Genomic DNA, 26,887 nt, shown 5'->3' with positions numbered 1-26,887 from the left:
AGTCCACATAAATATTTAACAGCAGAAAGCTATTATACAGATGTCAACTTTGGTAGATGTATTAGGAGCTTTTTCTTGACAGAGCGTCTTGCTAGATATACTTCTGTGTGGATTCATTGTATAGTTGCCTCATGGAGCCCCTATAGATCATGATTACCTCCAGTGCTATCAAATGGGAGTATGTGTGGGGGTAGAGGGCTCATGTTAAGGGTTTTTATTCTCCTTTTTGTCTTATATTCATGCAGCCACATACCTCAAGAAATCTGTGATTCAAGCCGATGTGGTCGGAATAAAACACGTGCTTGCTTCCATGTCTACTGAGATCACCAAACAGTGAGAAACCATATCGTTTGGGGCCCAAATATTCACTTTTTTTTACTTTTCCTCTATTTTGATTAGGCTTTGATCTGACTATTGCAGCATCAGCAACATTTTCTTCTGTGCTGACAGCCTGCATTATCGGCCCGCATCAGAAAATGAGCAAGCTGAGCAAATTGTTTCTTCTTTTCTTCTTTAGTTTTTCAAAGCTGTTTTATAATTATTTCAATTTAAATCACTGCAGTGGCAGATCACATTACTGGTTATGAGAGAATTATTTTTTTCATTCTATGACAAAAAAATGAAAAAGGGCAGCAATATTTAAAAAAGATTTTTGTCTTCATCAAATGATTTACATTGGGCTAGGTCAGGACAAAACCCTTTTTAAGCCCTGCATATTTTATGATATATGCATTGTTTCAAATCCATAGATGCTGCAGCACAAATAAGTTTTATTGTGTAATTTAATTGGCAAGGTGAGGTCATTTATTTGTTACGGTAGATTTCATACACAGTGGCATTTCAAAGTGCTTTAGAAGTTGCATACAACAAGTTAGACAAATCTAAAAGTAATAATGATAAAAAATAAAAATTAGGTTATTTGAAAATGGCAAAATGAAAGCACAGACAAAGGTCTGTGTGATAAATAAATGTGTTTGCATCCACCTGTTTTTATGCATAAAAAAATACAATAAAATAAATAATAATTTGGACATCAACCCTCTTACTAAAGTAAAATTCTTTAGGCCTACATGACAAAAGGCTAAAGCTGTAACTTATCTAACATGACAGCTGAGACTAAGACGTGAAAAAAAGATTTCGAGCCTAACTTGCAACTAGTGCAGATAAAGAGTGAAGGTGTGCATTGAATTTCTGCATTTTGTTGCATACTGCAAAGACAGTGGACCTCACTTACCAATGTTTTCCTAAGGGCTTTTAACAGAATGTCCATGCCAGGTGATCCAAACAGTGAAGGCAAACACCCTACAAATCCCTGTAACAGGGCAGTAACTTCCCGCAGCAGCAAGCGCGGAATACGCGTGGGACATGTCCCCCTCACTTCCCGTATCTGTGCCCTCTGCCCCCCACACTTTTTACAACCATTTAATTCATTTATAACATGTCGGACTCGTAATACGTTTTTTCCGAGCGGTCCTGAAATGCACCATGAATGTTGTGATCACGTGACACATTTGAGAAGTGCGTGGGCAGTGCTGCTCTGAACTGTCGGCTTAAACTAAAGTACCATAAATAATATACAACAAACCAACCAGCAGGAGGCAAAAAGAACCTGCACTCCTTCAAAACAAACCGTGTAAGTACTGTAATACCGTTGCCTGTTGAGAATGTTAGCTAAATTATGTCAAATTAATTAAATGCCAACATAGGTCTTTGAACAAGAATGCTAACGTTATTGTTACCTATGGCTGGCTAGCTAGCTTCATGCTAAGAACAGACCCACTCCTCCTTCATTTCTGCTCACAATTTGTGCTCAGTATTGCTTTAAACATATATATTTTTTTATCTTTAATACTACAATAGAAAGAGCAGGGAGGAGAAGGTGGACCAGAAGGCAACACTGATGGCCATGCAGGGGCTTCACAGGTGAGGGGAGATTATTATATAAAATATATTTGTAGCTTAAAAGTGACTTTGAGATTAATTTCCAAGGCTATTCCACAACTACTATTCTTATTTTTTTTTTAAAGCTGTATTATTGCAATAGACAGCACATGGAGAAAGCAGCACATGGAGAAAGCAGCACACGGCAGTCAGGACAGAGACCAGGCTGCAGCACTGATCATCAGCCTGAGGCTTCACAGGTTAGGACAGATAATAAATGACTAAGGACATGTTGTCTGTAGGACAAGAGAGTGAAATGATGTACCTGTGCAGCAGCAATCACATGCGTGCACCCTGGACCCTTTCAACTGCTGCATATGTAATCTCAGATGTGGTCCTGAATAACCAAGTATTACAAACCAAAGCACTATCATATATGGCCTCAACATTAACTTCAGCTTAAAGAGATACTTTGTGGATTTTCAACCAGCTCTGCATCATAGTAATGTTGGTAATATGTGTAGGTGAACTGTGGTAAACTTTCCTCCAACTCCACCGCTCCATATGCACTCAAACCTGAGTTATTTCAGTAATGCATTTCTTTCATTCTTTATTTCTTTTTTGAGTGTATTGCTTTTTTTCAAACAAACAAAAAAAAGTTTGCCTTTGACTTGTTTTCTTTTAACACATATTATGTCAACAAATTCCCAAATTTATTGATAACTAGTGTACACACAAAAATCCCTAGTTTACCCACCACCAAATTAAATAAATAAATAACCTTCCCAGGTTTAAGGTTAATGTGGACTAGTAGTGATCACACTTTAAAAGCCAAATTTATTTTAAAATAATTTATTTACATTTCATCATTTGCTACTGAACATGGAAAGCAAGTCTGTTGTCTAGTTCCAGGAGTGAGTCAGAGGGCGCATCCTCTTGTTGTGGTGGCTGAGGGTGGGAGGTGTTACACTATGTTTCATGGCTATGTGGTGTAAGACAAACCAGGCTAAAATTATTCTAATGAGTAATGACAATATGTCCAATGTTCATTAAATGCAAAAAATGCGATTGACATAGACTTCCTTAGCCAAATATTTGTCAGCCGTTCTCATTATACACATCATCTGTAGTTTATGACTTGCTTCCCGTAGTGTTCAAACACATCCAGTGGCCTTTTGAGATGCCTGTGGTGTGCTTGAAGGTGGAGTGAGTATGTGCGTGCCGTTGATGTAGGACACCTCCTGGGGAGTCTGAGGGTGGGTGAGTGGTGTCATTAACAGGAGGCCAGGCCATACCCTTAATCTCGTAATAGAACAGGTCGTTATATCAATAGAAGTGCACTTTGATGTGACTTATAGTTATATAGGAGAAACCAAGTATGAACACATCCAGGTAAAAATACTCAAGCGCAAGGAAATAAAGATTCTTAAATGTTAAAAAGTAGGCTTTGGCGGTGTAATATATTTGATACCATTACACCTTCCTGAAATTTCACTGGGGTATAAAGTATATGTCGTTGCAAGTGTGCAGCACTAACACCCCACCACCATAACCACCCCGTGATGGTGAGAGCATTACTTACTTCCAGTTTTTCAGATAAATAAATGCCAAAAGAAACCCTTAAGAAAAGTATATTAAACTGAGAAATGCAACTGTTAGTAAGTCCGACACTCCAACAATTACCAGCTCCTGTTTGGTCAAAATAAATCTTTTATTCACCAACTTAGATGTACAAAATAAACATGCAGCTATTCCTCACAGTCTCTCTGCCTCCTGGTTGCCAGCTGCTTACAGTCCTGTAACTTCTTCCTCCACCACTAGGTGTAGCTGTATCTTTCAGCTCACCTTTCTGTTCCACCAGTATAGATTGGACCAAAACCTCTGGTGGTGCATGCTGTGCACTACATTCAAAGAGTTCAATAGAAAGAGGAGCACCTGTATTTAAGACTATATTGAAAAACAAACCTTTTGGATTTCTACATACCCTGGTGTACCGTAACGCTGTGATACCACCCAAGCCTATTAAATAGTTTAATTTTTCTTTTGGAAGAGAAGCTCTGGAATTTTAAATCACTCAATTACGCATACTTCTGAGCCATACATCTCCAACTGTTAATTGTTTCAGGCACATATCAACAAAACTGTTATGCAAAAGAGCACTGTTGCCTCACAGCAAGAGGGTCCCCGGTTCGAAACCCGGTTGGAATGGGGTTCGTTCCGTGGGCGGGGGCCCTTCTGTGCAGAGTTTGCATGTTCTCCCCGTGTCTGCGTGGGTTCTCTCTGCAGCTCAGGTTGATTGGTGACTCTAAATTGCCCTTAGGTGTGACTGTGAGCGTGTATGGTTGTCTGTCTGTACATGTCGGCCCTGCAATAGTCTGGCGACCTGTCCAGGGTGTACCCCGCCTTCCGCCTGATGACAGCTGGGATTGGCTCCAGCCCCCCCGCGACCCTTACCAGGACAAGCGGTTTCAGAAAATGACTGACTGACTGACTGACTGTTATGCAAAAGGTAGTTCTGGCAGTCACAGATCAGCTGAACATGTACAGATTGGTATTGCTTGAGGTTTGGATATGGAAGCAGATCTGGAGAGGGTGCCTTAATGCACAAATGCATGCAGTCTGTTGTGCAGGTTGTTTTGGGTTTGGTTTTTTTGTATATGTTTTGGGTACATAGACCAGTAATGGAATGAAATCGTCTCTTGACTTGACTGTTCTGCTGCTGTTTATAGGGATGTAATGTGTGGCCAGTTTATTTATTCCATACACATCTGGTGGGATACCATGGCTGATGGATGCCTGTGATTTTTCCACCCTTTCTCCAAGCTTCCTCTGAAATGTTCCAGTGGCTAAAAAGCCCAAAGTGGAGAATACCTGCACATCTGGTGGTAAACAGTGTTGGACCGTTTGATATCGCTCCGAAATGCAGATTCCAAACTGTTAATCTGCTCCATGAGTACAGCTCTCGGTAGCCTCAGGCATCCTCGCGATTCTCTGTAAATAAATCTCCATGGTCCTGAGAGATGCGTTCTCTCCTCAGAGTACAATGTGTAATTCTTGCAACAGCAGTGAGTGAGAAGGTCATTGTGTGAGTAGACCTAAGGTGCAGAAAGAGGCCTACTGACAAACAGTATCAATCACTGTTTATTGGGTCGCATGGTTCCCAATTAACAGCTTTTTTGGTTGTTTTGTGTCCCTTTGAGGTTATGTCTCTTATGGGGGTAATTTTGTGCCTCTTTAAAATAATTTCATGTTTTTTTTGGTTGATTTAGTGTCTCTTTGATGTTATTATGTGCCTAATAGGGATGGTTTTGTGTGTCTTTGGAAAAAAAAAGTCTTTATGTTTTTTATGTCTCTTTGAGGGTATTATGTGTCTTATGGAGGTAATTTTGTTTTATGTCTTTTTTGGTTGTTTAGTGTCGCTTTGAGGTTATTTTGCAATTTTTTGTAGTTACTTTGTGTCCCTTTGCAGATCCTTTGCATCGCTTTGTCATCTTTTTGTGTCACTTTGTGGTAATTTTCAGTTTCTCTCTGGTTGATACATACAGTATATTTTTGTTTGACATTTTGTAAGTGAAGGCCAGCCTGGGCCTGTTTGTTGCAGATCCATTTAGTAATGTGTTCATGCCAGTAGATACTGCACATGTGTAACTCAACAGAGGTGAGGGAGGAAGTGAGATGGCTCACTTGTTAGCTACTGCCAGACAATATTTGTAGTTTCCATTTTTTTGTCATACAAGTATCAGACTGACGTATGCTGGGCCACACAGAGGCGCTATTTAGATAGATGTTGATTGAATAGGCTGTGGTTATAAAAACACAGCGATAAGTTAAGAATTCATGAGAAAAATACAAGAAAACATCAACATCATCTACGTGTTGGACATCGTTAATAACAATGAAAATACTCCTGTCAGGCAAATAAAATAAAACAACAATGTGCTTCAGTGTCATAGTGAGAAATGCCACTTAAACAATGTCTTTCAGCCATCTAAGGAATGTGTGCAGCACATAAAAACACACAAACCAGATACCACTCACTAAACACCCCCATATACACACAAGCAGCCTTTAATTTTGAGCTATATGAAAGTTTATCTGAGAAAACTGTGAAATAAAAAAACTTTCTGTGCTTGTCACCATGTTATTTCTCAAGATAGACATTTGGAAACTGCACAGGTGGGAAGAGAATTAGATTGTTACATAGCTAACAGAGGCATGGACACATATAACAGATGAGATGTAAACAGAATGAGAAGATTAAATTGACAGGGCATTTATCATAAATCCATTATAGTTGGAGTCTCTTGCCATCTGTCTGTGCGCCATTTCTCCGCTGTGATTAAGTCTTGGTCTTATCTGATGATGTCATCAGTTTGGTTGAAAACAAGGACGGACCAGGCATCGAAGTACCAGGATCTTTCCCACTGGGCTGCTACACATCCTGGGAAACAGAGATATAGAGAAAGATAATAGAGAGAGCTGTACTTTTGTGACTGACCCAGCCAAGTGGGCTGACTTGCTCATTTGCTTCTGGCCATCAACCCCCTCTCCCCCGCCCCAACCGACACTGACAAAAGTGACATCACTTGAGGACACTTACAAGACTTCACACAGCTTTCTCTGCTGCCACAAACAGTTTTATAAATCCCCAAGAATTGAATTAAAGTGCTGCAGAATGCATTTCCTCTGCAGATGACAGCCAGAGAGAAGGACCAGAAACACAAAGTGTGTTTTGGGAGAACAGCCCACTGAACTCTGTGAAAACACCAGTCAAGTTCTGCAGCAGATGTAGTAGGCAGAGGACATTATGTTTTTGGGTTGTCGGTCCAGTTGTCCAATTCTTGTGAACGCCGTATCTCAAGAACGCCTTGAGGGACTTTCTTCAAATTTGCCACAAACATATATTTGGACTAATGGAGATGCTGAGGTCAAGGTCAGCATGACTTTGTCTGTCTCATTTTAGTAAACTGGATGTGTCAAGAACACCTCAAGGCTTTTTTCAAACTTGGCAAAAATGTCTACTTGGTCTCCATGATGAACGGAATAGATTTTGGTGGTCCAAGGTCAAGGTCACTGTAAACTTGCATCCATCTTATACTTGTGACATCTCAGGAGCACCTTGAGGGAATTTCTTCAAATTTGGCACAAATGTTTACTTAGATTAAACAATGAAATGAAAAGATTTTGGTAGTCAAAAGTCAAGGTCAATGTGACCTTCCATCCTTCTCATTCTCATAAATGCAATATCCCAAGATCACCTTGAGGGAATTTCTTCAAATTTGATACAAACATTCACTTGTACTCAACGTATAGATTTTGCTATTCAAAGGTCAAGGTCAATGTGCATCCGTCTTATTCTCCTGAATATGATATCTCAAGAAGGCCTTGAAGTAGTTTCCTCAGATTTGGGACAACCATCCATTTGGTTTCAAGGATGATCTGATTATAATTTGTTGGTCAAAGGCCAAAGAGCATTGTGACCACACAAAAATGTTTTGGCCATTAAGCAAGAATTTATACGCCAATTATGACAGATATACTGATGAAGTGCTGACATTTTATTTCCAAAAAGTTAAAAGTCAATTACACTGTGACATCATAATGTTCTGCAAAACACTTTTCTGGACATTACTCAACAGCATATCCCAGAAACAGAAGGGGAGACATTCGGTCAGATACTGAATAGGTGACACTAGTCTTGTATAAATCTTCCTCAAAGAGGGTTATGAAGCATTCGTGTTTTTATGAATGTGAACTTTCAGTGCAGCTTGACTGGTCTTCGGAGGCATACAACCACAAGGTGGTAATTCTAGTTTAATATTGTAAAGGGGTGTCTGTTTTATTTATTCTACAAATTATCAGCAATCAAATCTCTGTTAAGTTTAATTCTTTTTGTAACACTGGCCATATGGGTGGTGCTGTGTTTCCAGGTGGTAGGCCGAGTTGAGTTCGATAGCAGAGATTTTTTTCCCATCCCACAACTGGCTGAGAACCATTCTTCATATACCATCTTAAAAAAAATAGCAGCAGCCTGGAATAACACGAAAAGAAAAGGAGAGCAGGTAGGGAATTGCAAGTAGCCGAGCTGAGAGACAGATGGACCGATTAAGAGGGAGAGACAAAAGAAAAAGAGAAAATAAGCCAAAGATCCACGGTGTCAAACAGAGATGTCAGAAAAATTTATAGAAACAGTATGAAATACCAGGAGATAAAAACACCTCACGATTTCTTGACATTTGCCTAATGGAATATAGAGACAAGCAAAATGACAGCAATGCTGCTCCAGATTTCTGCCACACTGACACTTTGTATCATCTGTCTGGATGAAGAGTGACTGAGTCAAAAGAGAAGCAAGCAGCACCTAAAGATTGAAAGTTTGGGGATTTAAAACAACCCTCAAGCAAAGGGCCAGGCGCTGAAACTGAATAGAGGGACAGCACTTGATATTGTCAACACATATATTACTGCTACAGCCTAAAGCTGTACTACTGAGAGATCCATGGAAGAAATGAATGTTCTTTGTCTGATCTCCTGGCCCTCAGCTGAGAGAGAAATAGAGAGCCTGTGTGCTTTCTCAAACTATCTCTGTCTAGCATGTACTGTATGTCCGTATAGGGGTTTTGTGCGTTTGTGTGTGTAAGCCTGTTGTGTTTGTTTATACGTGAATTGGATTCACAACTTGGCCATTGACATCACAAAAAAGTCACACATTCACATGCATTTCACTGCTCTGTGTTTTGACTGGACTTCAGTGCAAAACTAAGGCTAAACTCGTTGCTGTGTCAACTAAATCACTGCAAACAAGGATGTAAAATGACACAACAGGAAGTGAGAACCTGAGTAGGTGAAACACACTTGAATAGCCAGTCATAGCTACAGCAGCAGAAGCTGTGTTGGTAAAAGTCATTATTTGTCACATGCATGTCACTATTGATTATTTTAAATATTCAATAATACTATAATAATGCTTTGGGTTGGTAGTTGGATTGAACCATCAATCCAAAGGGATGGCATTTGATGACCTAGAAATAAGACTCAACAATCAACTATCTTTCTCCAGAGTTTTACACAGCAACATAATTCTGTGTATTTTTTAAAATTCTCTTTTTTGGCTGGACCACAGAGGCGAGTCCAGCCCTATGTAGCAAAAGTATGTCTGTGAGTGAGTGAGTGAGTGGACGGGTTTCCATTAACCCTCAAACTGTGCAAATCGAAATTGCGAATACACAACACCCTAATGGAAACACATCAACTACAAAACAGTCCCATTTATTGCAAAAAACATGTTTGCGCTCACATGAGGTGATATTTCAGGCGATTCAAAAAAGCTATATTTTGCAAAACTGCAATGGAAAGACTTTTTTGGCTTTTTTAGGTCACATGATACTATGGCTATGTGCTTGTCGGTGGGAGCTGGCTCCCTCATGATGCAGCAGGTGCTACATAGGTGTTATTGCATCACATAACTCTTCAAAAGTTGAGCAGATCATCTGGAAGTTTTGAATCCACAATTGGATTGGAAATAATGGCGGCTAGTGCGGTGGCTGCAATAGAAATAAACCTGCTAATGTTTTGAACATCCTTTCTCTCTTGGAATGTTATCACCAGGGCAGAAATTGCATAACATCACTCAATGGAAATGCAATCCTGCAATTGTGGTATCAACATTTCAAAAACATGGTTTAAGTTTTGTGCAGATCTGTCACAGAAACCCACCTTGTGAGTAAGAGCGTAAGTGATTGAGTGAGTGACAAAGTTACACCATTGGTCAGAGTGAATGCTGACATTAGAGTTAGGGTTTCCCCATTGGCCGTTGCTCTTTCCAAATACACACACTTACAGAGCCATAGATGCTGACAGTCCTGTGTTACTGTATTCTCTATTTTCTGTAAGCAGTTTAGCATGATAGTATGATGGAATTGGCAAGCTAGCTAGCAAACTAGCCAGCTGCTATATAAGTGAAATGTAACAACTCAATGCTTCATCAAACGCATACTTGTCACAGTGTAGGAATGCTCATTTGGCTCATTTTCTGTACTACTATAACTCCCCTTGTGGCTTTCCTGTATCCTTAGTTCTACCTGTCTTTGTTAGTTTTCCCTCTTATATCTTATATCAGTGGCTGTGCCCTATTTCAGTGCACCGGTGCACCCCTTAACACATAACTGATCTGGTGCATGGTACACCATTTAACGGGTATTTGTATCCGTTAAATGGTACCAATACCCGTTAAATGGTGTGCAGACTCTGCCTACTCAGCCCACATGTACACCGGCATTGAAATCGCCTGCAGCCAGTCTCATTAGGCCTACCATGTTCCCAGAGTCTTCACTGCACAGCTGTTTTGTATGTCTTATTTGCTGCAACCTGCAAGCTGTCTTGTTCCCTGCCACACCCTTGTTGTTAACCAGTCCTTGTGTTTCGAGTCCCTGTCTACTCCACCTGTGTCTTATTCTCCTGATCACTTCCCTGTGTATGTATACCCATGTTTTTCCTCTTGTCTTTTGTCAGTTTGTCTGTGATCATTACTGTTGTCGCCACTGTCTTTGCTGCTGTTGTCACCACTACATGCCCTGCTGTGATTTTCGCTGCGTTCGTCGCTGTTTCCATGGTTGGTTTTCAGTTTAATTTTGGTGTGTTTCTTTTGCACTTTGAGTTTTGTCATCTGCTTGATTTTTGAAGATTTGTATATCAGCATTTGCTTTTGTTTTGAACCACTGTCTGCCTTTTTTCTTGCATCCTGAACTACACATGCGGATAGCTTAAAGGACATCACAGATAAAGAGACTTCCCATTTCAAAGCCTCTGTAAACCTATTCTTGTCTAGACTTTTGATCACACTATAGATGCAAAAAGGCAGCAAGATTTGTATTCATACTCAGTTTGTATCCCTACCCCTACTGTTCATTGATAACTTTTACAGAATTGAAATTATCAATCCAAATAATGTTTTGTTTTCAACATGCCAAACCAAACCTTTGCTTGCATCATTTCAAACAGCGAGTCCATCAAGAGTTCCATATGAAGTTCAATTTGGAAGTTTCTGAATGGGAGCGACTTGCCAGAAATAATAGTTTATTTTTTATTTCTTTTTTTTTTTGTCTGAAAGAGTTACAGAGATGGCAAATGAAACTGTGAGAAAACCATGTTCTCAGTCTGCCCAGGTGACATAAACACCCAACAGCATAGAGGCAGTGATGTCAAATGAGCCTGTACACCAACACACAAACAACATCGCATTTACAACGTTATTACTGTCAGAGACTTAACATCACACAGCACTTTATAGTCAAGAGTATAGTATGCTCAGCAGTGTTTGAAATCATACCTTGCTCAGTCGGCATAAATGGTAATTGGAATTTGAAGGAGAAGAGAGAGGCACACACACACACACACACACACACACACACACACACACACACACACACACACACACACACACACACACACACACACACACACACACACACACACACACCAGAAAACCTGAGACGAATGAACTTCTGTGCCGCCTGAGCAATTGAGAGGTGGAGAAAAGAGCTAAAGAGCAGAGCGCTGAGAGAAAAGAGAGAGGGTGATTATCACTTTGCTGGGACAGTAAACATAACCTGTTCTCCTGAATGAGGCCTTAAGCTTACATGACCACTCTGTTTCTCAAACACATTCACACATACACACACACACACACACACACACACACACACACACACACACACACACAGGCAGATTAATACACACACCTGTTCACCATTAAGCTCCACTTTCACTTTTCATTAGTGATTCAGCCCAATGGTTAGGTGTATTCAGGGACAAGGAAAACTTTTTCGGTGTTGCCATGGAAACTGATCAATTCCACAGACCCTTGAATCAAAATGAACATTTTCTGTGACGAGACATCGAAGACAGAGAGCCGCACAGAAGGCCACGCATTGATCATTGTGAAGGTTAGCATGGTTACGGCATCGTGCACAGTTTGATATTTCATCTTTAGAATTTCTATTGCATTTCCAGTATCTACTTTACTGTGGCATGACGCTCATTCAGAATAAATCCAATAAATAGCCTGTCAAGGTTCGGCTGAATTGATATGGCCGTAGGTGGTGGAGGTAAAAGAGGACGAACTGGATGAAGGGCAGAGGTCTGGCGTGAGTGTGAATACAGGGGGTAGCTTGGGGACTGAAAGGTTGCAGACAGGGAGACAAGCAGTAAGACAGGCAGGCAGGTGATAATTTTGGGAGAGAGGTCAGGCCTCATTTGTGCTTAATGTTAAACATGGCAACAGTTTTACATCCCAAGTCATCTCATATTGCTACTGTGGGAGCAATAGTCCAGAGTTCACCAGAGTTAAAAAAAAAAACACATCCACACAGATGTGTTTTTTTTTCTCCACCTTACCATATGCCTGTTCTGCCTAAACCTAACCATCCATAACTTTGTTGCCTAATCCTAACTATTGTGACAGTCGTGTTGGTTACATGTGCTGTTGTGTAAACATAAACAATGTGCTGCATCATCCCAGCATGTGCATTTGTTGACTTCACATGAACAGCATCCTGGAGTGTAAACAGCTGATGCAGAACGAAGTAGACGCAGAAGGTCACTGACAGAGCGGCACCATGCGACGAGTTGGGATGAGAACGTATTGGATTTCCAGTCTTTGTTAAATATTATAGTGTGTGACTGACAACTCACATTGTCTTTAGATGTGGGGGGGTCGTCACACTTCAGTCTTAGAAGTATTTTCAAAGTCTTGTAGTGTGGAATAGGAATAAGTTGGCCTTGAAGCGTAACTCAAACTGCTTGAAACAACAATAAGGCAAAGAACAGTTGAAGAGCTGTGCTAGACGTACTGCAAGCTGATGAGCTGATAAGAGGCTGGTGAAAAGACTGGGAGAGGGGATGAGCCGATTGCAGACAGGTGTGCATGATGAGCAGAACCAGGAGAACAAGGGAAGGGGACCATGCGAACACACACAAACAAACATAAACAGAGCTAGAGACAGAAAGGGGAGCCTCACAGTAAAGGTAAACACAAGGAAACTCAAGGGAATCTACGGGGTTACAGCCCGGGCCATAACACTGAGGCATCATCTTCCTCCTGTTTTGACATGGTTATAAAAGTATATTTCCAATTAAAACACATCAAAATCTTCATGTATACTGTATCTATACTTATACAGTAGGGAGTATGATATATTTTTTATCCTGTGGCAACTGAGAGATTCTTGTATTTATAATATTTAGTTGACAGTATATGTCCAAAGCACGCTGTCTCTTTGTACAATTTTTCATAGTTTCCAACATCAGCATTTTTTTTTTTTTTCAGTAGAACGAGGGATGCAGACAGTATCTCCATCACCTGTGCAGGCTCTCTGACTTTCAATTAATTTTTTGAACAATTGTGTGACTTTGTGGCCCTTGGCTTTATCACTTTGAATTTCCGTTGAACTGGAAATTTTCCTGGGATCCTCAGGCAAATTAACTTTTGTTATTCCAAAGTCAGCACTGAAAATAAAATGTTAACAAGCTCTTTCCATCAGAGCCTCTGGACTTTGCAATAATGTGCTTCATGGACTGTTACATCTAAAACCTCAGTTTATGGACTTGGTTTTCCTCCCAGCAATGTTGATGTTTGTTAGAATCCTGGATTGTGCAGAAGTCCACTGCAAAGCAGCAACAGGTATAATGTTAACTATGTTCACCACCTTAGTGAAACGTGATAGCATGCTTAACATTTGCTAATGAGCACGAAACACAATGGACAGCTGAGGCTGATGGGAATACTATTTGCAAACATTTTGGCGTAAAGCAACTGTTTTTGGACCTTATGGTGGCACTAGAAGAAAGTTAAGGCAATCACCAAAGTCATTCTGGTTCATCCTGTGAGCACTATAATAATAATAATAAAAATACATTTTATTTATAAGCACCTTTCTCAGCACTCAAGGACACTTTACAGAGATAAAACAATAACAATAAAACAACAGATAAAAGCTACACATGAATGACTGTATGTTAAATATTGGAAATCCATCCAGTAGTGATTGAGATATTTTGCTGATAATGTAAAACTCATGGTGGCAGAAGATTAGAATTCAAATATCACACTGTCAGTAGGATTCATCCTCTGGAGACCATGAATATCTGTCCAAAATTTAAGGCTATTCATATTTATTGTTACAATTGTTGAGATATATTAGTCTGAATTGACAGAATGACATTGCCATACATTGCTACATGACATCATGCTGTTAGCAAGGGTAAAAACGGGACCTGCTGCCTATCAAACTCTGCTTTGTTATTCAGTAAGAGTAAATGTCAAAAGATGCAAAATCACAGCACTAAGAATCTTGTTTAGCAAATGAAGTAAATGAAAAAGTTCAACAGTATTTGAACAATTCATCATAAGTCAGTTTGATATCACTCAAGATTTTATATCCTGGGAATCCATTGTTTGGTTTGGTTTCAGCAATGAGTAGCTGCCTCTCCAGCAGCAGCTGTTTGCACTCAAAAAAGTCTGGTAAGTCCACATAATCCAATGCCAATCCGTAAATGGCAGACATGCTAAGTTAGCAGTTAGCTGGTGAGTAATTGTTACACGTAACAGGAAAAAAGATTCACCACCTATTAGCTATGACACTGTAAACATGCTTGTTTTGGTGTTCTTCTGCCTTCTAGTGGCCTAGAAAGATTTTCACCTTTTCTGGACATACCTTACGCGTGTTTATACAATGAGTGATGGGCATTACTTTCCATTTGCTTCTTAGGGCAGTATATTTACTCTCTGCCATTTTACACATTCAAACATGTTAAGATTTTAGTGAAATATTTAAAAAGTCGACAGTGACTTTAAGCATAAGCACATAGCAACCAACACTGGGACATTAATAAAAGCACATGCTGGCATGGATGGTTAGGATAAGGCGAAAGGGCACATGGTAAGATGTAGAAATAAGTCACATTCAGACGGGAAGCAAATACCAAACTCCCACATGAAATTCATGGTTTGTTGAATCCATCCACTGTCCCTCCCACCTGCCAAACGGGGACCTTCGTCCATCTTATATTACATCATTACAATGTTTCAACCAGATGCCATCCAGCAGCATATCATGTGGATGCGACAGGTTCCTTCCAGCCGCATTCTCAACTTACACCAACTGTCAGCATGTCATGCTGATGCAGAAGGTGCTGTACGGCCATCTGCCAGCATATGATAACAGTGAGCAGACAGCATTCTCAGCTTATGCAGTCCAGTGGCACATCTTGTGGACATGAAAGTTGGGTTTTGGCATCAGAATCTTGTGCAAAAGCACTGCAAAAGTGGCTGTATTAGACAACTTTGAAATGAGAATGGTCTGGCTGGTTCTAGCTCCCTCCTCTTCCAGCCTTTCCCTTTTTATGTTCCAAGCAATGTTCACTTGTAGAGTAATCATTAAACACATCATCTTTATTGCTGGGCTAGCTATCAAATGCTATATGCCGTATAGGCTTTAATGCAAAATAGAATTGATGAGAAGTCCAGATTTACATTTACAGTCAAAGTTTATGACCATTTTTTTAAAAACACTTAAGAGACATTTGGTGTATATACTTCTCTAAATGATTGTGCACCAAGTCTGAATAGTAAACCTCGGAAATGGTAAAACTTGCAGCATTAAACCCCAAGTTTAACAAGAACATTTTGTTCTTTAGTGAGTTAGTTTACGTGTCTAGAGCACATAAGCATGACACAGCCTCTGCTGCCAGCTGTTCACTCCTCTCTGATATTTGTGCCTCAGGCTCATCACCACTGCCCTCATCATGACCTGCTGCTGTGGCAGACTGCTCAAATGAATCGGTTATCTTAGCACACCTTCCGGGGTCAGCTAGCAAAGCCTTTTCCTTTTTTTTGGCACACCCGCTGTGCAATGTTCACTGCAGGTTTTTCTCTTTCTATCAATGTTAACGAGTTCTAGATAGTTGCTTTACCCAGAGTAGTCAGTTTGACTTATATCAGCAACTGGATGCCATCTGTTATAATGCATTGCACCAGCCCTGTCACTTCAGTTAAGATTGAATATTTGTACAAAATGTAGGCTCCTGGCTGCTGTTGTTGCTGCTGTGTTATGTCGTAGTCCACCGGGCCCTCATAAAACTGGCCCCCTGGGAAAATACCCAAACTTCTCAATGGCCGGTCTGCACCTGCTTCCTTCAATAATGTTTTCAGTGAACATTAGCCAGGCAGCATTTCCCTTTAATGCAATTAGTGAAACAAATTAATAGAATAAATGGAATTTCTGGGAGACAGGGTTGAAATTTTAAGTGATTTTCATGATATAGTGCTCTGAAATCTTCCCAGTGGAGCAAAAACTAATGTCAGTTGTAAGCCACATTGCTTTTTACTGAAAGTCCCATGATGCAATGCTGTAGACCTAACCAGTTGTAGCAGACAGCAAGGCAATTACAGCACACTGTGCCAGAGGCCACTTTCTCTTACATAAAAAACGTTTATGCTTTAGGTATCTTTCTGCATCTGTACTTTACATTCCGGGATGCCACTAATGTGATGTCAACACAAGCACGTGGTGGGATTATGCTGCATGTGGTTATGTTGAGGCAACAAAAGCACATGGCAAACAACGCTGGGACGTCAACAAACACACAAGCTAGCACAGAAGGTTAGGATTAGGGGAAGGAGGCACATGGAAAAGTCACATTCAGATGGGAAGCATACACCAGACTCCTGCATGAAAGCCCAGGGTTTGTTGGACCCATCAACTGCCCCTCCCGCCCTTGCACTCCTTATATTATGTTGCTACTGACAGCGTTTCAAACTGATGCCATCCTGCTATGTGTCAAGCAGATGCAGCAGTTGCCGTCTGGCTGTCTGATGGCATATGATAACACCAGCTGTGTTCTCACCTGACACCGTCCAGAGGTGTTGCAATCTTGCACCTAAAGCACTTACAAAAGTGGTGGTATTTTACGAGCTTGGAAAAAGAATGGGCTGAAAAGTTGAGTTCCTCAACTAATAACCTGAAATGAATCCTATTATTTCACTTGTTGGAGCCAATGCTATTTGCAGAGAGCGGTCACAAGTGCTAAAGCAGAATTTTATTGACAAGTTTAACTGCTGGCACAAACTGGAAGGCAAGTTTTTTATAAGTGGACTGCTGCCAACATCAGCAGGATCTGCAGACTCTTATCACTGAATACATGGCTCAGCAAAACCTGCGGTCTGAAGAGGATCAACTATATTCAACTTCAGTCTGTTGTGGGGATGTAGGCATCTATTCAGGACAGATGGCCTTCCAGCGGGACTTCAAATACTGATGGACCATCTTTGTTCAGCCTGCAACACCCATCCATCAGGCCTAAGATGATGCATCCTGACATATCTTCAAACATCACAGCCTCAGTGTCAGCATGCTGATAACCAGCTCATGGATCAGTTCCCTGATTCCTCCTTTATTGCCTCTTCCCTGCCTCACCTCTTTTGGGATTCACTGATAAAATGGAAGACCTGGGTAATGCCGCATTTAAACCCATCCATAACACCAACCTTGCTGATAATGAAGACAAAACAGCTCTATCCGGCTCAGGCTAATGAGACTAATGAGGCCAGCAAGGTCACCAAAAGTTTGCCTCACTAGTCCCCCCCACCTCCCCTCCTAGGCATATCTGTAACAAACTAAACTAGAGGACCTGGATGTGATGTCAATGGATGCTTCTTTTGAATGATTTGTTCTTCATTTTACTTCTTCATGACATTATATGCTTTGGAAAAAGGCTTATATCTAAAACTTTTCAGCGCTGTAATTGCTCAATTGGAGCAATATATGTTTGTTTTTTTCATTTTTTGCCACCGTGCCAGCCAAACCCATGTCTAGAGGCACAATGTTTTCAGGTTGTCTGTCCATCCGTCCCATTCTCTTGAACGTGATACCTCAAGCATGCCTTGAAGGGATTTCTTCAGATTTTCTACAAACGTTGAACTGATTAGATTTTTGGTGGCCAAAGGTCAAGTTCGATGTGATCATCTGTCCCATTCTTGTGAAGGCAATATTTCAGGAACGCTTTGAGGGATTTTTTCAAATATTCCACAAACATCCACTTCGATTGAAGGATGAAGTGATTAAATTTTTGGTGGTGAAAGGACAAGGTCACTGTGACCTTCAGTCCATCTCGTTCTCGTAAATGCACTTAAGAAGGCCTTTAGGGAGTTGCCTCAAATTTGGCACGAACGTCCACTTGGACTCAATGATGAACTGATTGACCTTTGACCATCAAATTCTAAAGTGATGTCACAAAACATGTTTTTGGCCAAAACTACAATTAAAAAAATCTCACAAATGTCTAATAGAATGAAATACTCAAATTTTATATCCAAAAGGTCAAAGTTCAGCTTTACTGTGACATCATAATATTTTGCAGGAACACTTTTCTCTCCATAATTCGTCACCATAACTCAGGAACAAAATGGGAGACATTTGGTGAGATACTGTTTTGGTGACACTAATCTTTGGTGTTCATGTTGAAACCGTGCTGATTGTAGAAGATCTTCTGTGTTGCTGGTGGGAATAAATGTGTGAAGCATCCAAGTTTTATAACTTTAGCTTCTTTGCAGCATCATCCTTATTTAAAGCCGTGTCTGCATATGAGTTTGGCTAAACATGTGATGTGAACTGCAACTGCAACTTGACTGGTTTGCAAGGGCGATAATTCTAGTTTGTTCGTAGAATATAATTTTCCTCTATGTAGATTCTCACAGATGCAAATGATGATATTGTTTTACTATCCCATCTCTTCATTTCATCTCATGGTCCGAAAATTCTGTGCGACTGATCTCGTCACCACAGCATTTCACACCTGCTCAATGGAAATGTTATGTGTTCCGACAATATACAGGATATTTTCTTTCTCTCCTGCATCACTATCACACACATTCTCATCCTCTCCGTCTCTCTCTCTCTGTAAACATTGACTGAGGAGGACACATTGCATGCACAGAGAAAGGGGTCAGTCAATACCACCTTCATTTATTGGAACTAAACACAGCATCTCACAGGCCATCTGGATGTGTGTGAAGTGCAGTGAACTTGGACCCAGTCTTTATTGGTGCTTGTTTGTATTACAAAGTCAATGATTTTCTTTCGGCCATTTTAGTCTCTTGACGGCAGAGACTGCGATACGGAAAGTTTACATTGCAAACACGATGAGTAATGGTTGCTGATCCCAGATGACACCACGTGATGATTACTGTGACGATTGTGTCTGTTTTGGAGCAAAGATGTGACAAGGCTTTTTGGAAACGGGGCTAAATTTTAGAAGATTGTCTTATGAAATACAATAAATACAAAAATTGTTCTGTTGAAAGAGCCGCAGTTTTAATTGTAGAACTGAAATAATTTTCCTACAGCCTCTTCTGTACAAACAAGTAGTGTTTCAAAATGACAAGTAAATGATGGTTTGCTGTTTATTTACCCACTTTAATTAGCAGCTTGTTTGCCTCCTCTAAAACCCATGGAAGCTCTTCCAGCATTATAAGCCTGCATCCCACTGATAAGTTTTAATTACTGTCATTATTGCTGCCAAAATGTTAAAGAAGGGTCTTTAATTAGTTTGAATGGACAGAAGTTAAGTTACCCTTAAACCCACAGTGTAAATGCTGCTGAACCAGTGTTCCACTCATCTTAAATTAAGGCTGAAATACTGCAAGTAAAACGAGAAATTAAAAGAAAAACAGTGGTGCAAAGTTAACTACTGAAAAGTACTGGAAACTCAAGGTGTTTTACTCGAAACTTGTCAGATACCAGCACTTGGCCCTCAGTGTCTGAAACAGACGCATCGAGGCACCCTTTAGCATCTGTAGCAACATGGTATAAAGAGCATATAGTCTGGATAGGGTGGGAGGTTGGGCAAACAAACACAGGACTGACCCAGGAGACTGCTGTTCATGTCCTGTGTGAGACCAAAAGTCAGCACTGTCCTATTTAGACTACGTGATGTAGTATGTGTCACATGATGTTTGAGAGGTTGTGTACTATAAGTTACAGTAATTTACAATTTATTTTAAACCATGATCTCTAACAAAATTAAATCCACGTTGGTTTAAGTTTATTTTCAAAAGAAAAATGTATGAACAAGCAGAAACAACATTTCCTGTAAAAGTTTATTTTGAAAAGACATTATGCATATAACGAGAGGAAACTTGCACATCCAAAAGTGATGCTTAGAGGGTTACCTTGGTCGTTATATTGTGATGCATAAAGCCTCTCACCAAGCATTAGTATTTTTTAATGAGCTGGGAGTGAGAATGTGCTGAGAAAGTACATTTACTTCAAAATATTTTAAGTTACTACTTACATACTTTAACTTACTTGAGTGATTTAGTAGTAGTTTTATGTTATGTTATACTTGTACACCACTACATTTCAAAAGAGATTTTTTTTTATATTATGTCATACATTTAGTTAGTAGTTGCTTTACTGATTCAGATTATTTACACATATTAGCAATGAAAATATACATTATAGGCCCTTTGATAGTCTTGCAAATGCTCTAGGGTGTACTCCTTTCTCATGGATCAGCTCCAGCCCCCCAACAACCCTCTAAAGGATAAGCAGTTACAGATAATGGATGGATTGCTTTCATACTGCCACAGTTCAGTTTGCTTAGGTTAACCCCCTTGAGGCCCTTTTGGACTTCCAAAGTTGAATGAGGACATAAATAGACACTATGTAGGAGAGCTTGTATCCATCTGTTGTAATGGTTTGGCTGTTATCATCATGCCTTCGATAGCTCCTTTAATCTCCACACACACAGAGGCATGATCACAGAATTTGTTCCATGGATTCTTATCCTACACACATCAGCCATGAAATTGAATCCTGCTAACACATAGCACGATACATCTAAAACATGTGTCAAGGTGAAAACAAGCTGTGGGTGTTACTGTCAGATGCTCCCGCTTGAATGCACACACACACACACACACACATACAGAGAGAGATTCACTGACATCTTCTCTTATCAAACTCTAAAAAGATTAAACGAGGAGGGAGAAGGTGCTGCAATAAAGTCATGTCAAAAACACTGATCCTCAAAGGAAATGTAAGAAAACATTGCCATTTCCCATTTTCCAACTAAATTCTCCTTTGATTTAATACCTTCAACTTCATACACACTTCTACTAGATATACTGTTTCGGACCATGGGGTTTTCAAAATTATAGACTGTTGGAACAATGGACAGTCCCTAAAACAATAAATAATATTGGTTAGTAACTGTCCGTCTCCTCGCTAGATCTGTTCCCAAGATTTAACAATTTGTGGAAGGAGTGGTACAAGAGTGCTGTCATTTGGACTTTCTAAGTTATTTTGGATCATTCAGGTTCTTGTGGTGGTATGTAGGCAAGATAACTATATTTATTATATGGATTGGGTATTTTATTAAAATCAATTAATCCTTTAAAATCTAGATGGACAATCAGTTTACTTATGCAGCATTCAGACGATTGTCAAAAGCATTTAACCCTCTGAAACGTGAGCAAATTGATTTGATTTCTTTCAAAAACATGGGGAGAAATCAGCAATCAGCAATTAGCAAGAAATTTGGGTAAAATGCAAGAAATTTATAAAAGGAGATAATAAGAGAGAGGTGGGGAAAATTATTAGAAAATTATCAAAGAACTAGTGAAAATGTCCATAAAACTATGGTTGTAATTACTATGATTATATATTTATAGTTTCAGAAATGTATTTTATTTTGTTTTATTTTGTACTTTTTTCCCCATGTCATATTTTGTTTGTTTTCATTTTTTTTACCTTTTTCTTTCTATTTTTGCTATTTTTCAAATAACTTTCTTGAACCTTAATTCTTGCTCATTTTTCGAGTAATAGTTGCTCATTGCCTTTTTTTTCATGTTTTTCAATGAAATCAAGTTAATTTTCTGAGGTTTTCAAAGGACTAACTCCTTCCTGCCACACAGGATTTGCTAAATTCTGTTGGTCTGTTCTATATGAAAAGATAACACAGTAAGTTTGCAATCCAAAACAGTCAGTATGTTTACATGTTAGAACAGTCGTGTTATTGTGTTGGTCAAACTAAAACTAGACTAAAATATATTTAAACATTTAAGTCTGACTGAAATTGCAATAATTCAAATTTCTCAAAATTGGACTAACACCTAGATAATGCAGTTGAGGGTCGATTTATTCTTTCATGTATACACAACTTAGTTTACTGGCCCAGGAGTTCTGCGCATGCTCCGTAGTCCCCACACCAGGCTTTGACCCGGAAGTCATACAGCATAAATTATTAGAAGAAAGCAGGGAAAACAAAAAAATTAGAAAAAGGGAAGAAAAGAAAACAAGATGAAGGCATCAAATTTTGTACAAAAAGTAAAGCGAAGAGTATGTACGAAATGTACAGCGCTGAAAAGTTAACCATGTCGCCACCGTACGACGTGCAACCTGTTGCTGACTTGTTTGGTATATGATGTAATTGGTCCACTTGAAGAAAGTCCAATAACAACTGGCTGAAAGGGGGAAAATCCCCACCTACTCTGGCAGAGTCAGACATACTTCCATCAATATATTAATCCTCCCCGGCGCTTGTATACTGGGCCTAGGACAGTAGTCCAAATAAATGGCTGCACTGCACAGTATTTTCCCGGAAGGACAATATATTACATATTTCAGTTAAAATCTCTATGTACCAAAAGCTCATCCAGACACAAAATTACAGTTCATTTAAGCAAGTGAATTTATTAAATATAACTCAACCAAAACAAACTATGGTGTGCAAAATCATCAGTGATGTGCTGTTGTTGGGTAGTGTACACTCTAAGTGCCGACCGTAGACTATATTTAAAGATGGACAATGCATCTCCACTTGCAAAACCCCTCTATGCAAAAAAAAAAAAAAAAAAATCAGCATCTCTTTTCAAAATCAGTGCCTATTTAAATGGGGGTGAGATAATCCACAGAAGTATCTTTGTATTGAGAATTTCCCTCCAACCACCATTACTGTCAAGAAAATAGAAATTTAATAAAAGACAAATACAAAAAACAACAATCTCACTCCAACTGGTGGTTCAAAGTTTGCGACCTTGCACTGAAACCAGACAGCATGCAAACAAAATATAACTGACTGACTTTTGAGTGTGCTGTTGACAGATGCTTTTCTCCCACCATGTAATGTTCAAAGGAAATGTGGGAGCTGTGACAGCTGGAAAAAGAAAAATTGAAAATAAATTGTGAGTGGTGAGGAAATAGCTCTGTAAAGATGAACGAAAACAAAATTGCGTAACCTGAAGAGATAACACATTCTCACCCCAGCTCGTCAAATATCGGCATTTGGTCAATACCGTACACAGGTAAATATGATGTTCTGGGACAGCTGGTCAATTTATGCCCGTTAAATGCATTCTGTCTTTTCAAAAAACACTTTGGTTTTCACAGGAAATGTACAGTTTCTACTCGTTCGATTCATACAGTCTTTTTCAAAATAAACTTGTATCTGTAAAGCACCCCGTATTTACTTTTATTTGGGCAACACATGCATGTGGTTAGGTTTAGAAAAAAACATCATGGTTTGTCTCAACTTTTCAACATGTTCTCATGCCTTGTTGTTACATGTTGCAGCTTTGCAGTGGACTTCCACATCTAAATATGTTTTTGGTATTCTTCTGTGTCTGCTCTTTACGTTCTGGGATAGCACGATTTCCACAAATGCACATGCTGGTATGGATGGTTAGAATTAGGGAAAGGAGGCACATGGGTAGGTTGAGAAAAAACATCACAGTCAAACAGGAAGTGTACACTGGACTCGCGCATGAAAGTCCAGGGTTTGTTGGACCCATCAACCTCCCCTCCCAACTGTGCTATAGGCACCCTTGCACTCCTTATAAAACATCTTCACTGGCAGCATTTCAACCTGACACCGTCCTGCTGCATTTCATGTGCACACGACAGGTTCTATCCATGCCAACTAGCGGTCTGTTGACGTATAATAACACCATGACTAGTTCTGTCCAGCTGCGTTCTCATCTGATGCAATCCAGTGGCGTTTTATGTGCATGTGAATGGTGCCTTTTGGCATTGTGCAGTGGCAGTGCCATGCGGCCACGTTGGCCCGGAGGCGACCTATGCCTTTATGTGCCTTTTTGTCTTTCTAACTCCAAAATCACTGACCAAGCAGTGGTATTTGACAAGTTAGGAACGAGAATGGGCCGTTAAAAAGACATTTTGCTTCCTGTTTCAGACCCAGAACATGCGGGAGGGATTATATATCTCATCTGGCCTAGGAACGCCTCGGGGTCCCCCAGGAGGAACTGGAATGCGTTGCTGGAATACTTTACCCAGCCTGCTGCCCCCTTGGCCAGGCAACAGGTAAGCAGATAAAAGTGGGTGGATGGTTAGATGGATCCTCCGAAATCACAGTTTGATTAGACATCTGAGGTTACATGTGTTATATCATATCCTGTTAGTTTAAATCAGCTAAGTATGTTGATATTTTTGTATATCAAAGGTATACTATAACTGTTAGTATGTAGTATATCAGTGTGTAGTATGGATTTGGGTCACAGCTAGCTTAAGAGGCTCAAGCCTATTCTTCAATCGAAGCCTCTTTCAACACAGATTTCACCTTTGACACCTACTGGTTGAATTAAGAGACAGCAGTAAAAAAAAAATCAAAAAATATTTATGGCAAGAGGCAGGACTTAGTTTGTGCTACTGCTGAGCTTTACTTTTCTCGTGTTTTTAGTGACCACATTGTACGTTTGGGAAAAACTGCAGATAAAGGAAGCTTTATTTGGGCAGGAACTTGTGCTTCTTGGGATTGAGAGAGCTTGTGTAACTTATTAGTGTGCGTGGGAAGAGAAGGAAGAGGAAGCTTTGACTGATTTTTTTTTAGAAGTGTCTTCACTGTGCTTGGGCATTTATGATATTACCTCTCCTGCCTTGGGAAAGACTTTCTCATAAGGGACAGAGGAAGCTGCTGAATACTAAATTTGTAGTCACACAGGCGTATCCAGTGGTGATTGTGCCACTAAAACCAGGTCATGATATTTTCCTAACCATTATCATGTAGTTTTTTCCCTGTTAAAGGGTTTTTTTGGGAGAATTCTTCCTTAGTTAATGTGGGGGGGTCTAAGGACACAGGGATGTCACATGCTGTAAAGCCCTCTGAGGCAAATTTGGATTTGTGATAATGGGCTTTATAAATAAAATTGCCTTGACTTGAAACATAACCACATTTTAACCATAGTGTTGCTGAAACATTTTGTAAAAAGTTTAAACTTACCTGCTACATAATAACATACTAGTCTTACATACCCAATATATAATTCAATGCTTACATTTACTATGGCAATTGGGTTGTTCATGCATTGGGGAGCACAATTAACCCCCCTCAGGCTACTTAAGAGCTGCCATCGCATGTTGTAATAAGCTCCCAACAGGAAGGAGCAGCGCATAAAGCCGGCAGTATTAGTGAGAGTGGCAGACCGCTTCCATGTCTTCACTAAACATGAAATCACTTCTGCTTTAGAGATGTTAATGAGTCTACTTTAATGCATTGTCGCTAGTTAGGCTTTCAATGCATGAGTCACGTCAGTGTTGTTTAAAATAGATGCTTGTAAGCACATTTTCCTTAAGGCAATTTATCAGACATAAAATTAATAACCATGGATATGCAGCTTCAAATTAGATGTAAAACAGTGTATATGAATGACACACGACACAGTATAATCATGGACCCGATATAAATCAGCAGTAGATTAAGTTGGAAGTGTGATTCCAAAAGAAATCAAAGTGGGCTGAAGATATTTTCAATCTTCCTACATTAACACTACCATTTATGCCTTTTCATGAGCCGCTTATTACCCTTTTCCTTCAAGCACAGAAAGCAGATCAGATCTTGGTTGAGGCATTCATTACAATTCCCTCTAGAGCCTTCACTTTGCTTGCATATTTTTTAAGTCCATCTTGTCATGGCTAAGTGAGTACAATTTAAGAATACATAACATAGTAAAATTAACCCTTCGCATTCAGCTTATTCTCATCACCAGTTCAGCAAATACCAACACTTTGCCTCATTCCTTGGCATGTGATGTCAACGTTGAAGGCCCCTTCATGCACCACACTTTAAACTAAATCCAATTTAAAACCAACGTAATCTAAGAAAATACACAATAGTTCCTTTGAAATCCTACAACTTAGTGTCCCACGAATGACATAATTTCCTTAACATACAGGCTGTTCTCATGCACTGTTCGGAGGTAAAGTAATGCACCATAATTCGTATAACCTATGTTATCATGAGCCTGTGATAAGAGTATCAGCTACAGAATTGGGATGGTAGTGATCATGTGACCAGTGCATTAATGAGAGTAAAGAAGGAAGTGGTGTAACAACTGTATGAGTCAGCTGGATGGGGTGGTGGCTAAGTCATGAAGAGAAATAAGACAACACACAACCCATAGTGGGTGCTTGATCCAAAATGAACAAAATGTGAAGAGATAGAGATCTGCAGACGGCTCCCATCAAAGGATTTTTATTCTGCAAACACAAGTGACGTTTTCGAGCCACGATGTTCTTCCTCAGAATTGTGGATAGGTCAGACACAAGACTTTCCCCCAAGAGACCGCTGTTTGGATCCGTAAGAAACCATTTGAACTTTAAGCCATTTTAAGCTATGTCCTCTTTTTTTTCTTCTAAACCATACTTGTGGAACTTCGGATTATGTAGGTAATGTCATTCATGGGGCGCTAATTCTGTTGTGTGAGGATACGTTGCGCAAAGAAACACTAAAGTGTGCCCTGTGTGTCGCTATGAGACGCAGTTGGGTGTGACAAAGTGTTGGTATTTGAACAAGAATATCTTCCACTATTTTTCTTAGAATTGCTCTTAGATAGATCCTAAGAAAAGTTTATGTCTGATTTGTGATCTGTTTTTAAAGTCAGTAATAATTCACACCTGTGTTCTTCTAATGAGGAATCCCATGTCCTGGGCAAGTT

At 39.7% G+C, this 26,887-nt stretch overlaps 1 protein-coding gene across 1 annotated transcript in view; it reads left to right on the top strand.

Annotated features, from left to right (window-relative positions):
• Positions 1-1,529: 1,529 nt before the first annotated feature.
• The window catches only part of snphb (syntaphilin b), a 68,113-nt gene continuing 42,755 nt past the window's right edge, over positions 1,530-26,887 (top strand). Inside the window, exons 1-3 of the mRNA XM_088082596.1 lie at positions 1,530-1,633; positions 1,861-1,923; positions 24,130-24,257. The gene's annotated coding sequence lies outside the window, so the exon portion shown is untranslated. The remainder of the gene's footprint in view (positions 1,634-1,860; positions 1,924-24,129; positions 24,258-26,887) is intronic.

Source organism: Plectropomus leopardus, chromosome 9, assembly GCF_026936395.1.
Source record: "Plectropomus leopardus strain MGB_pleo_1.0 chromosome 9, ASM2693639v1, whole genome shotgun sequence".
NCBI classification, from domain to species: domain Eukaryota; kingdom Metazoa; phylum Chordata; class Actinopteri; order Perciformes; family Serranidae; genus Plectropomus; species Plectropomus leopardus.
Note: the sequence above shows the minus strand (reverse complement) of the source record. Positions and strands in the feature narration are given on the sequence as shown.